The 12,103-nt window shown below is 37.4% G+C and overlaps 1 protein-coding gene across 19 annotated transcripts in view; it reads left to right on the top strand.

The window, feature by feature from the left end:
- The window catches only part of ZNF644 (zinc finger protein 644), a 104,161-nt gene that overhangs the window by 21,325 nt on the left and 70,733 nt on the right, over window positions 1-12,103 (top strand). For 5 of the 19 annotated variants that reach the window (XM_033225548.1, XM_033225551.1, XM_033225546.1 and 2 more), the window contains one exon: window positions 10,327-10,352. The exons of the other annotated variants lie outside the window; for them this stretch is intronic. The gene's annotated coding sequence lies outside the window, so the exon portion shown is untranslated. The remainder of the gene's footprint in view (window positions 1-10,326; window positions 10,353-12,103) is intronic. 19 annotated transcript variants of the gene reach the window in all.

Here is a 12,103-nt window from a genome sequence, read left to right as displayed (position 1 = left end):
TTTAGTCATTTTACTTTCTGTTCTTTGGATTAGACGGTTTTATTTCCCTGTCTTCAGACTCACCGATTCTTTCTTCTGCTATCTGTAATCTTCTGTTGAGTCATCTGATGAATTTTTTATTCTGGTTATTGTATTTTTCAGCTTTTTCTTTTTTTTAAGTTTCTGTCAATTGTTTGAACATATTTTCTTTTAATTTTTATAACATACTTAGAATAACTGCTTTGAATTAATTCAGGTAGATGCAGAATCAGTACCTGTTGATTTACTTTTCTTTTTTCCTGAGTCTGGGTCACATTTTCCTCTTTCTTTGCATATCATGTTATTTTTTGCCTGGAACTGCATGTTATGGATATGTTTTAGATTCAGTTAATGTTCTTAGAGTTGCAGGTCTTTTTTTTTAAGGTAGGTAGTTAACTTACCTTGGCCCATACTGCAAACTTGGTCTCCCCTGATGTATGCAGCTGTGGCCATCTCTGCTCTCTTCTAGCTTTCCATTGCTGCTTTTTTGGCCTGGCTTCTTGGGGGTCTCCCAGTGAGTAAGTTGGTTGTTACCCAAAAATTTGTGGAGATTATAGTCCGATTTTGCGCTGTGGTTTTCTTGCTTTTTGGAATTTTACTAATTTCCAGCTGTTCTGCAGAGCTTCTAACCTTCACTAACACTTCAACCTTGTAGAGCTGCAGCTTCCTGCTGCCTACACTGCATGGTTGGGGAATGCATTCTGTTGAAAGGCAACAAACTCAGTAATAACAGTGCTATTTTCAGGTGTAGCATCGTTCTTTCTAGTTACTGCCTACTTTTTCCTCAATCCCTTCAGGTCTTCTCTGTGCCTGCTGGTTTATCAGTCATCCAGTGATTTGGGCAAAGTTTATACCTAGAATTTTTGTTTCACAAACCCTCTGGTTCTCTGACTGCCGTGTTTTTCCCATTTAAATTTCCAGCTGTTTTCTTAGGCCTAAACACTGAGCCCTAGGGTGATACTATCTTTCTCCAGAGATAATTTTTGTGTTCTTGTGGGGTCTCTAGCATTCTGTGATTACTTTAATTAAATTGTAGGGATTGAAGGATCAGTGGGTGCATATGGTACTTATAGGATGATGTCTCTATTTTTGGCTTGGATGTCTTCCATAGTAGTTTCATTCCTAAACATGTTCTCTCCACGAAGTGTGGCAAAGATAGCCACTGGCTGCTCTAACCTACATCATTCTTGTAGCTGTTTCTGCTGAGGATTCAAGTGACACTTTCCCAATAGTTTTTGCAAATGTACTGAGAAGCATTCTGTATCTCCCATTTCTGGATATAGTCCCATCCATGAACAAATTACTGTGCTAGGAGAACAGGGTAATCTGATCAGCCTGAGAGTCACTTGTTTATCCTTCCATTCAGGTGCCTAGGATTGGGGGCACTGTAATAGTTTAGTAAGAATGTGTCCTATAGGAAAATTAAGGTTACTATTAATAAAAATAGAGGTAATGTTAGAGATAGAAGATTGCTCTGTAACAGTTTTTATAGATTTTGGAGTGTCCTGAAAAATTTCAGTGTATTGTTGGATCCAGTAAAGTTGTGTAGGAACAATATTTCACAAAAAAATTATACTTGAATGGTGACATTACTTACAATAATGATTTTGATCAGTTTATATATCTCTGAGTTTGAAAAATTTTGTGACAGAATGTCTTGTAGAGTTACTGCTAATAAAATAATGAAATAGATTTGGTCCTTTATTCCCCCCTTGTCTTCAAAAGTTAAGAGACCTAAATCAAATGTTAATATAAAATAACTCCTAGGGCTAAGAAAAATTTATTACGGTATTGTTAAGATAGAGTTGCCCTGTCAGTTAACTCTTATTGTGTAACAGATTACTTTGAAACTTGGTGTGGTTTAAATCAATAAACATATATTGTTAGAAAAAGTCTGTGTGTCAGCTAGGCGGCGTTTCTGGTCTTGACTGGGCTCATTTATGAATCTGCATTTACCAGCAGGTCAGGAAGGTGGCTCTGCTTCTCTTGACTGGATTCTCTCATATATTTGAGCATTGACTGGCCATAAGATTGATCTAGGATGGCCTATATTGAGTTGGCTGTAGTTTGGTCTAGGGTGTGCTGTGACATCTGGGTTACCCCCCCATCCTGAAGCAGATGAGAGTTAGCTTGTTATCATGGTGGTGGCAAGGTTTTGAAAAAGACAGAGAGCAGAAGTATACAATGTCTCTTGAGGCCTAAGCTCAAAACTGGCAAACTGTGACATCTGCTGGATTCCACTGGTGTTTCTTATAAGGTCAGTCCCAGATTTAAGAGGTCAAGGAGAGGACGCTACTTCTTTTTTCTTTTTATTTTTTAAGAGACAGGGTCTTGCTCTGTCGCCCAGGCTGGAATGCAGTGGCATAGTCATAGCTCACTGTAAACTCGAACTCCTGGGCTCATGCAATCCTCCTGCCTTGGCCTCTTGAGTAGCTAGGACCACAGACGTGCACTACCACACCTGGCTAATTTTTGTATTTTTTGTAGAGGCAGGGTCTCCTTGTGTTGCTCAGGCTGGTCTTGAACTTCTGGCTTCAAGTGATCCTCCTGTCTTGGCCTCCCAAAGTGCTGGGATTATAGGCATGAGCTACTGCAACTGGCAGACCACCTCTTGAAGAGAGAAACTACAAAACTTTGTTGCCAAATACATGGATAACGAGGTGAAACAGAATTGGGCTGTATTTTCACAATTGGGCTTTTTGTTTCAGTTGGTAAAATTAGATTAATTTTCAGTGTTTAGTTCTGAACTCACTATATTTCAGTAAGAATTGTTTGCATATAGAAATTGGGGCAGGTACAAATTTTGTATATCAATCTGTCCAGTAGTCCAGATTACTCTTTGCTGTATTTGTTTCATAAGTCAGGTCCGATGAGATTTTGGAAGCATTGTTTATACACTGAGTTACCAATTGTAGGTAGATGTTGGTAAATTAGCAGTTGTTCAAAGGTGATTCATTTATATCTTTTTTTGGTCATAAATGACTTATTTTGGTGTTCATTTATTATTCTAATTTTGAGATTTACTTTTTTTCTATTCCTTGTATGCTGTGAATTTTTAACAGATTTATTGAAGTACAATTGACATATTAAAAAATCACATTTAAAGTAAACAATTTGAACAGATTTGACGTCTGTATACACCTATGAAATCATTCAAGGTAAGGAACATACCCTTTAGTTTCAAAAAGTATGCTTATGCCTGTTGGTACTCCTCCTGTTTGCCCAGACAGTGACTTACCTGCTTTAGGTAATTTATAAGGTAATTTGTGTATTCTGGAATTTTACATAAATCAACACATGCAGTACGTACTGTTTTTGTTTGGAGTTTTTTTTTTTTTTTTTGCTCAACGTATTTTTTTTTGAGGTTCGTTCATGTTGCATGTATCATTAGTTCAGCCCTACATATTCTGTTGCAGGTATATAATGTAAGGATTCACATGTTGATGGACATTTTTCCCCGTGTTTGAATATTACAAATAAGGATGGTGTAGACATTTGTATACAAATCGTTTGATATGGTTTGACTCTTGTGTCCCTACCAAATCTCATGTTGAATTGTAATTCCCAATGTTGGAGAAGGGACCTGGAGATAGGTGATTGAATCATGGGGACAGATTTCCCCCTTGCTGTTCTTGTAGTAGTGAGTGAGTCCTCACGAGATGTGGTTGTTTAAAAGTGTTTAACACTTCCCCCCTTCACTCTTATTCTCTTGCTCTACCATGGTAAGATAGATGTGCTTGCTTCCCCTTCATCTTCTGCCATAATGGCAAGTTTCTTGAGGCCTCTCCCAGCCGTGCTTCCTATACAGCCTGTGGAACTGTGAGTCAGTTAAACCTCTTTTCTTCATAAATTACCCAGTCTCAGGTAGTTCTTTATAGCAGTGTGGGAATGGACTAATACATCGTTATATGGATATATACTTTCATTTGTTTGGACATATACTTAGGAGTTTCCACTCCATGACTGGATCCTGTAGTAGGTGTATGTTTGATGTTTTAAGAAACGGTGAAACTTTTACAAAGTGATTGTACCTTTTTATCTTCTCATATGAATATATGAAAGTTTTAGTTCCTCCACTTGTTCACCAACACTTGGTTTGGTTGGTCTTACTAATTTTAGCCATTCCTACAGCTGTGTTGTGATACCTCTTTGTGCCTTTAATTTGTGCGTCACCAGTAACAAATGATACTGAGCATCTTTTGATATGCTTGTCATTCATATATTGTTGCCGAAGTGCTGCTTCAAATCTTCTGCCTATTTTGTAATTGGATTGTTCTATTATTGAAGGTGTTAAAAGCAGGTTTATTGAGACATAATTGACATGTAATAAAGTACACATATGTAAAGTATACAGTGAGAAAAGTTTTGACACATGTGTATACTCAGGAGGCCACAAACAAGATGATGAATATATTCGTCACCCCCAAAAGTTCTCCTGGTGCCACTTTGTATCTTCCTTTTCTGCCACCTTCCTTTTTGGGGGTCTGTCTCTTTAACAGCATATAGTTTAGGATTACTTTCTTTTCCCACTGAGGCAAGACTCCTTTTTATCCAGTGTTACGTGAATTAGGAGATTTTCCACTCTTAAGAGAACAGGTACTATTGTGCTGTGTGAGACTAGGGCAATTCTCTTTCATCCTTTTGGGTCACTCTTCCTTGCTTGGATAGTTTCCACACAGAGTTGCTCTAATCATTATGTAGCTAGATACTTGAGGGTGTTCTTTGTTTGTGGAGTTATCTTCTCTTCAGTACTCTGCCCTGTGATCTTTAGCTGTTGACTTTTTTAGGCTTTTATCTCAGTCTCGTCATCTCAAGGATTACCACCAGATTCTGCATAGATACTCTTTCCTTGGGCAGGGATCTGTACTTTCTCCAGGCAGTTGTTTGCTCACCTTATTTCCCTTTCAGGGTTCACCCTCAGGGGTTGCCTAATGTCTAATATCTGAAAACTACTGTTTCGTATGTTTTCTGATTTCTTGAGTTTTCAGGGAGGAGGGCAAACCCAATTCCTGTTACTCCACCTTGGCTCTTACATGTACTTTCTACTCTTCATATTTATCTTTTTTTTGGTAAAAAACACATAACAGTAAATTTACCATCTTAACTGTTTTTAAGTGTACAGTCTAGTAGTGTTAAGTGTATTCACATTGTGTAACAGGTCTCTAGAACTTTTTCACTTTGGAAAAGAGAAACTGTATCTGTTAAACACTAATTTCACTTCCTCTTTCCCCCAGACTTTTATAACCACTCCACTTTCTGTGATTTTGACTATGTTAGGTACCTCATGGATGGAATCATAAAGTATTTGTCCTTTTGTGATTGGCATATTTCAGTTATAATGCCCTTGAGGAGATTGAGCTTCATCCATGCTATAGCATGTGATACAATTTCCTTGTTTTAAGGCTGCATAATACACCATTGTATGTATACACATTCCGTTGATCTGTTTATACATTGGTGGGCAGTGGGTTTCTTCTTTCTCTTGGATCTTGTGAATAATGCTGTTGTGAATGTGGGCATGTAAATATCTTTTTGAGATTCGGCTTTGAATTCTTTGTGTATATGCCCAGAAGTGGGATTGCTGGATCATATGGTAATTTAACTTCAAATATTTTGAGGAACTGTCATGTTTTTCATAATGGCTGCACCATTTTATATTTCCCCCAACAGTGCACCAAAGGTTCCAATTTCTCCACATTCTCACCAACACTTGTTATTTCCTGGGTTTTTAAAAATAACCGCCTCTAGTGGATGTAAGGTGATACCTTGTAGTTTTGATTTGCATTCTCTGATGACTGGTGATGTTGAGTATCTTTTCTTTCTTACTATATATTTTTTGAAATAGGGTCTTGCTATATTGCCCAGGCTGGAGTGCAGTGGCACAATTATGGCTCACTCCAGCTTTGACCTTCCAGGCTCAAGTGCTTCTCCCACCGCAACCTCTCAAGTAGCTGGTACTACAAATGTGTGCTACCACAACTATTTATTTTTTATTTTTAATTTTTAGTAGAGACAAGGTCTTGCTACGTTGCCCAGGCTGTTCTCAAACTCCTGAGCTCAAGCGATCCTCCCACCTCAGCCTCTCAGAGTGCTGGGATTACAGTCATGAGCCACCACACTGAGCTGAGCATCTTTTCATGTGCTTGTTTTATATGCAGTCTTTGGAGGATTGTCCATTCAAAAACTTGGCCCATTTTTAAATTCAGTCAATTTTTTGTTGTCAAGTTCGTTATATTACATATTTTGGATATTAACCTCTTATCAGATACATGATTTGCAAATATTTTCTCCCACTCTGTAGGTTGTCTTTTCACTCCGTTGATTACTTCTTTTGATGTACAGAAGATTTTAACTTTTAATGTAATTCCATTTTTTGTTCCCTGTGCTTTTGGTGTCATGTTCAAGAATTCATAGCTAAATCCAATGTCACGAAGCTTTCTCCTATATTTTCTTTTAGTAGTTTTATAGTTTTTGTATGTGGTGTAAAGTAAGGGTCCAACTTCATTATTTTTCAGGTGGATATTGGATTTTCCCAGTATCATTTGTTGAAAAGACTGTCCTTTCCTCACTGTATAGTCTTGGCCCTCTTGTCAAACACCGTTTGACTAGAAATGCATGGGTTTATTTCTGGGCTGTCTATTTTGTTTCATTGGTTTATATGTCTTTTTATGCTGGCACCACTGCTGTCTTGATTACTATTTGTATTTAGTATGTTTTGAAGTCAGGACTTGTAAGGCCTCCAACTTTGTTGTTCTTTTTCAAGTTTTTAGTATGTATTTAGTATGTTTTGAAATCAGGAATTGTAAGGACTCAACTTTGTTGTTCTTTTTCAAGTTTGTTTTGGCTCTATGGGGTCCTTTGAGATTCCATATTAACTTAAGGATAGGCTTTCCTGTTTCTGCAAAAAATGCCGTTGGGACTTTGACAGGGATTACATTGAATCTGTAGATTGCTATGGGTAGTATGAACATTTTAACAATAAATCTGCCAATCTATTGGATACAGTGTGTTTCCATTTATTTGTATATTTTATGGTTTCTTTCAGCAGTGTGTTATAGCTTGCAGTGTACAAGTCTGTTGGATCCTTGGTTAATTCCTAAATATTGTATTCTTTTTGATACTATTGTACATGGAATTGTATTTGTTTTTCAAATTGCTTATTGAAATACAACTGATATTTGTGTGTTTGTGTGCTTTTATTTTTTGTATCCTGCAACATTGCTGAAGTAATTACTTCTAACATTTTTTTTCTTGAAAATTTAAGAGTTTTTTGCATGTAAGGTCACATCGGAGAACCAGGGTAATTTTATTTCTTCCTTTCCAATTTGAATGCAGTTTATTCCTTTTTCTTGTCTAATTGCTCTGGCTAGGACTTCCACTGCTGTGTTGAATAGAAATGGTGACAGTAGGCATCCTTGCCTTGTTCTCGATGTTAGAGGAAATGCTTTCAGTCTTTCACTGTCGAGTGTGATGTTAGCTGTGGGCTTTTTGTGTATGGCTTTTATTATGTTAAAGTTTCCTTCTATTTCTATTTTGTTTTCATGTGTTGAACTGTCCTTACATTCCAGGAGTAAAGCCCACTTGGTCATGATGTGTAATGCTTTTAATGTGCTGCTGATTTTGTTTTGCTCCTATTTTGTTGTGGATTTTTGCATCAGTATTAATCACGGATATATGTCTATACTTTTGTTCTTGCTTGCTGTGTCTTTCTCTGGTTTTGGTGTCAGGGTAGTGTTGACCTTATGGAATGAATTTGAAGTATTCCCTTCTTTTGAATTCTTTATGAGTTTGAGGAAGCTTGGTGTTAATTCTTGTTTAAATGTCTGGTAGAATTCTCTAGCGGAGCCATCTGGTCCTGGGCTTCTCTTAGTTGGGAAGTTTCTGATAACTGCATCCGATCTCTGTTTACTAATTATAGGCCATTCAGAGTTTTTATTTTTCATGTCCTCATTTTGCTAGGTGTACATTTTTAGGAATATACCAGTTTATTCTAGGTTATTCAATTGTTGATGTATACTTGTTCATAATATTCTGTTATAATCCTTCTGGCATCAGTTGTATTGTCCCCTCTTTCATTTCTGATTTTCATTTTTCAAGTCTTTTTCTTAGTCTAGCTAAGGAGTTTATTGATCTTTTTTTAAAAACAAAACAAAACAAAAAAATAAAAACCAAAAACGAACTCTAGGTTTCACTGAGTTTTTTTCTTTCCTTGTCTTCAGTTCTGTATTTAGTTGATCTCAGCCCTGATATGTATTATTTTTCTCCTTTCTGCTGCTGTTTAGTTTAGTTTGTTCCTCTTTTTTCTAGTTCCTTGAGATACAAAGTTAGGTTGTTGATTTGTGATTTTTTTTTTTTTTAACATGTAAGCTTTTGCTGCCATAAACCTCCCTGTTAGTACTGCTTTTGCTGCATCTTATAAATTAGTGGTTTGTTGTGTTTTTGTTTTTGTCTCCGGATATTTAAAAAATTTCTTTGTAATTTCTTTGCCCCATTGGTTGGTTAAGAGTGAGTTTTTAAATTCCACATGTGTGGATTTTCTTGCTTTCCTTCTGTTATTGGCTTTTAGTTTCATTTCACTGTGATTAGAGAAGATAGTTGGTATGATTTCAGTCTTCTTAAATGTATTCAGACTTGTTTTGTGACCTATATTTTATATAATTTTAATGTGTATCTGAACTCTCAGAGTTAATTGTGAAGACTTTTCTGAATTGTCAGTGTTTAGTTTTCTAAAATATGTTCACGCCTCTTCAGCGTATTTACAATGTTTTTGAAAATTAATAGACATTCTTTTTTAGAAGTTTTTAGGTTTACAAAAAATTTGAGCTGGATAGTATAGTGTTCCCATGTTCTAACCACCCCTCCAACTGTCATTTTTCCCTGTTATTAACATCTTACGTTAGTACAGTACACTTGTTACAGTTAATGAACCAATATTGACACATTATTATTAACTAAAGACCATAGTTTATTCAGATATTCTTAGTTTTTAACCAGTGTTCTTTTTCTGTTCCAAGATATATTACATTTAGTTGTCGTTTCTTCCTAAGCTTCTGAAGACTTTGTTTTTGATGACCTTATGAGGTTTTTTTTTTTTTTCCTTAGCAGTTTTGAAGAATATTGGTCAGATATACTGTATGATCTTCTATTGGAATTTGTCTGATATTTTTCTCATGATCAGACTGTGGTTATGGGTTTTTGGGAGGATGTGTTATACTTGACATTTTAGTATTCAGGTGTTCTCTTAGAATACTGCTTGAAGCAAAACCATCTATGCCAACTGCTTTTAAGTTTTATTCTCTTTTTTTGTACTCCCCCCCATTTATATAAGTAATATTCCAATTGTATTTCTTAGGTATAGACTTTAAAATACGTTCTATCATACTTCTTTGTAAAACCTTTTTTAAAAAAAAAATGTGTGTTCGCTATTATCAGAAAGATAACACATGTTGGCAAGGATGTGGAGAAAAGGAGCCCTTGTGTACCTTGCTAGGAATGCACAATAAACAGCCATTATGGAAAACAGTATGGCAGTTTCTAGAAAACTAAAAATAGAATTACCATATGATATAGCAGTCCCGCTTCAGGTTATATATCTAAAGGAATTGAAATCAGTATGCTGAAGAGGTACCTGCATGTCCATGTTCACTACAGCATTATTCACAATAGCTAAAATATGGAAGCAACCTAGGTGTCCATCATTGGATGAAAGGATAAATGTGGTATATATGCACAATGGAATACTATTCAGTCTTAAGATAGAAAAAATTCTGTTATTTGCAACAACATGGATGAACCTGGAGGACATTATGCTAAGTGAAATAAACCAGGCACAGAAAGACAAACACTACGTAATCTAAATTACATGTAGAATCTAAAAAAGTTGAACTCTTAGAAGTAGAGAGTGAAATGGTGTTTACCTGAGGCTGGATTGGGAGTGCATGGGGCAAGAGGAGATGTTGATCAAATGGTACAAAGTTTCAGTCAGGAGGAATAAGCTTTAGTGATCTGTTGCACAGAATTACGAAATATAGTAATAATGCATGTATATTTTAAAATTGCTGAAAGAGTAGATTTTAAGTGTTTTACCACAAAAAAATAAGTATGTGAGGTGATGGATTTGTTAATTAGCGTGAATTAATCATTCTACTGTGTAAGCATATGTCAAAAATCACATTGTACCCCATAAATAGATAATATATACAACTATTATTTGTCAATTAAAAATTAATAAAATAAAAACAAAGTGTCTCAAATGTGCTGGTTTAGGTTTGTGGGGAACAAATGCAGTTAAAAGGTTTTTTTTTTCAGATTTTGGAGAGTACGAGCAAAGCAAGGTAAAATTAAACAACTTAGTCGAAGTTTGTGTGTGAAGTTTGTATATGCCTCTATTTTTTATTGTGGTAAAATATACATAACAACATTCCATTTTCAAGTGTACAGTTCTGTGGCATTTAAGTATGTTTATATTGTTTGTGCAGCCATATATAGTTCTTAAAATATGCATTGGTCTGCTAGGACTGTCATAAAATACTACAGACTGGGTGGCTTACACAACAGAAATTTATTTTCTCACAGTTTTAGAGACTGGAAATTCAAGATTAGGGTGTTGGCAGGTTTTGTTTCTCCTGAGGCATCTCTCTCTTGCAGATGGCCTGCCCTCTGTGTGTACATACCTTGTGTCTCTTAGAATGATACCAGTTGGGCCGGGCGCAGTGGCGCACGTCTGTAATCCTAGAACTTTGGGAGGCCAAAGTGGGTGAATCACTTGAGGTCAGGAGTTCGAGACCAGCCTGGCCAATATGGTGAACCCCTGTCTCTACTTAAAAAAAAAAAAAAAATACAAAAATTAGCCGGGCATGGTGGCGTGTGCCTGTAGTCCCAGCTACTTGGGAGGCTGAGGCACGAGAATCGCTTGAACCTAGGAGGCAGAGTTTGCAGTGAGCCTCCGTCTCAAAAAAAAAAATGACACCAGTCATATTGGGTAAAAGCCTCATAAGTTACCTTATTTAACTTGATTCCTGAAAGGCCCTTGCTCTAAAGTCATATTTGGGATGAAGTTCGATATAAGAAATTTGGGCCGGGCACGGTGGCTCAAGCCTGTAATCCCAGCACTTTGGGAGGCCGAGACGGGTGGATCACAAGGTCAGGAGATCGAGACCATCCTGGCTAACCCGGTGAAACCCCGTCTCTACTAAAAAATATAAAAAACTAGCCAGGCGAGGTGGCGGGCGCTTGTAGTCCCAGCTACTCGGGAGGCTGAGGCAGGAGAATGGCAAACCCGGGAGGCGGAGCTTGCAGTGAGCTGAGATCCGGCCACTGCACTCCAGCCTGGGCGACAGAGCGAGACTCCATCTCAAAAAAAAAAAGAAATTTGGGGGGAGACACAGTTCAGTTCATAACATCTTTTATATAGAGGTGCTTCCAGTTTATCTCCTTGAGAACCTGCTATCTTCAATGTATTAATTTCCTGTGGTTGCTCTAACAAATTACCATAAACTGGTTGGTTTAAAACAATAGAAATTCTCTCACAGTTCTGGAGGCCAGAAGTTCTAAATCAGTATTATTGGGCCAAAATCAAGGTGATGGCAGGGCTTTGTTCCTTCTGGAGGGAGGCTGTAGAAGAGAATCCATTACTTGCTTCTCCCTAATACTGGTGGGTGCTGGCATTGCTGACTCTGGCTCATGTCCCTCCAGTCTTCAAAGGTAGCATTTTCAGTTCTCTCTGCCATGTCGTCGTCTTCTTTTTTGGAGAGAGCCTTACTGTGTTGCCCAGGCTGAATTGCAGCGACATGATCTTGCCTCATTGCAACCTCCGCCTCCTTCGAGCAAGATTCTCCTGCCTCAGCCTTCTGAGTAGCTGGGACTACAGGTGTGTGCCACCATGCCCGGCTGATTTTTGTATTTTTAGTAGAGATGGGGTTTCACCATGTTGGCCAGGCTGGTCTCAAACTCCTGACCTCAGATCATTTGCCCACCTTGGCCTCCCAAAGTGCTGGGATTACAGGTGTGAGCCACTGTACCCGGCCTCTGTGCTGTGTCTTCTCATTGCCTTCAGTGTGTGTCTCGTTCTTACAAGGATTGCATT

This window comes from Trachypithecus francoisi, unplaced genomic scaffold (assembly GCF_009764315.1).
Source record: "Trachypithecus francoisi isolate TF-2019V2 unplaced genomic scaffold, Tfra_2.0 Lachesis_group12, whole genome shotgun sequence".
Lineage (NCBI taxonomy): Eukaryota > Metazoa > Chordata > Mammalia > Primates > Cercopithecidae > Trachypithecus > Trachypithecus francoisi.
This window is presented reverse-complemented; position numbering and strand designations above follow the sequence as displayed.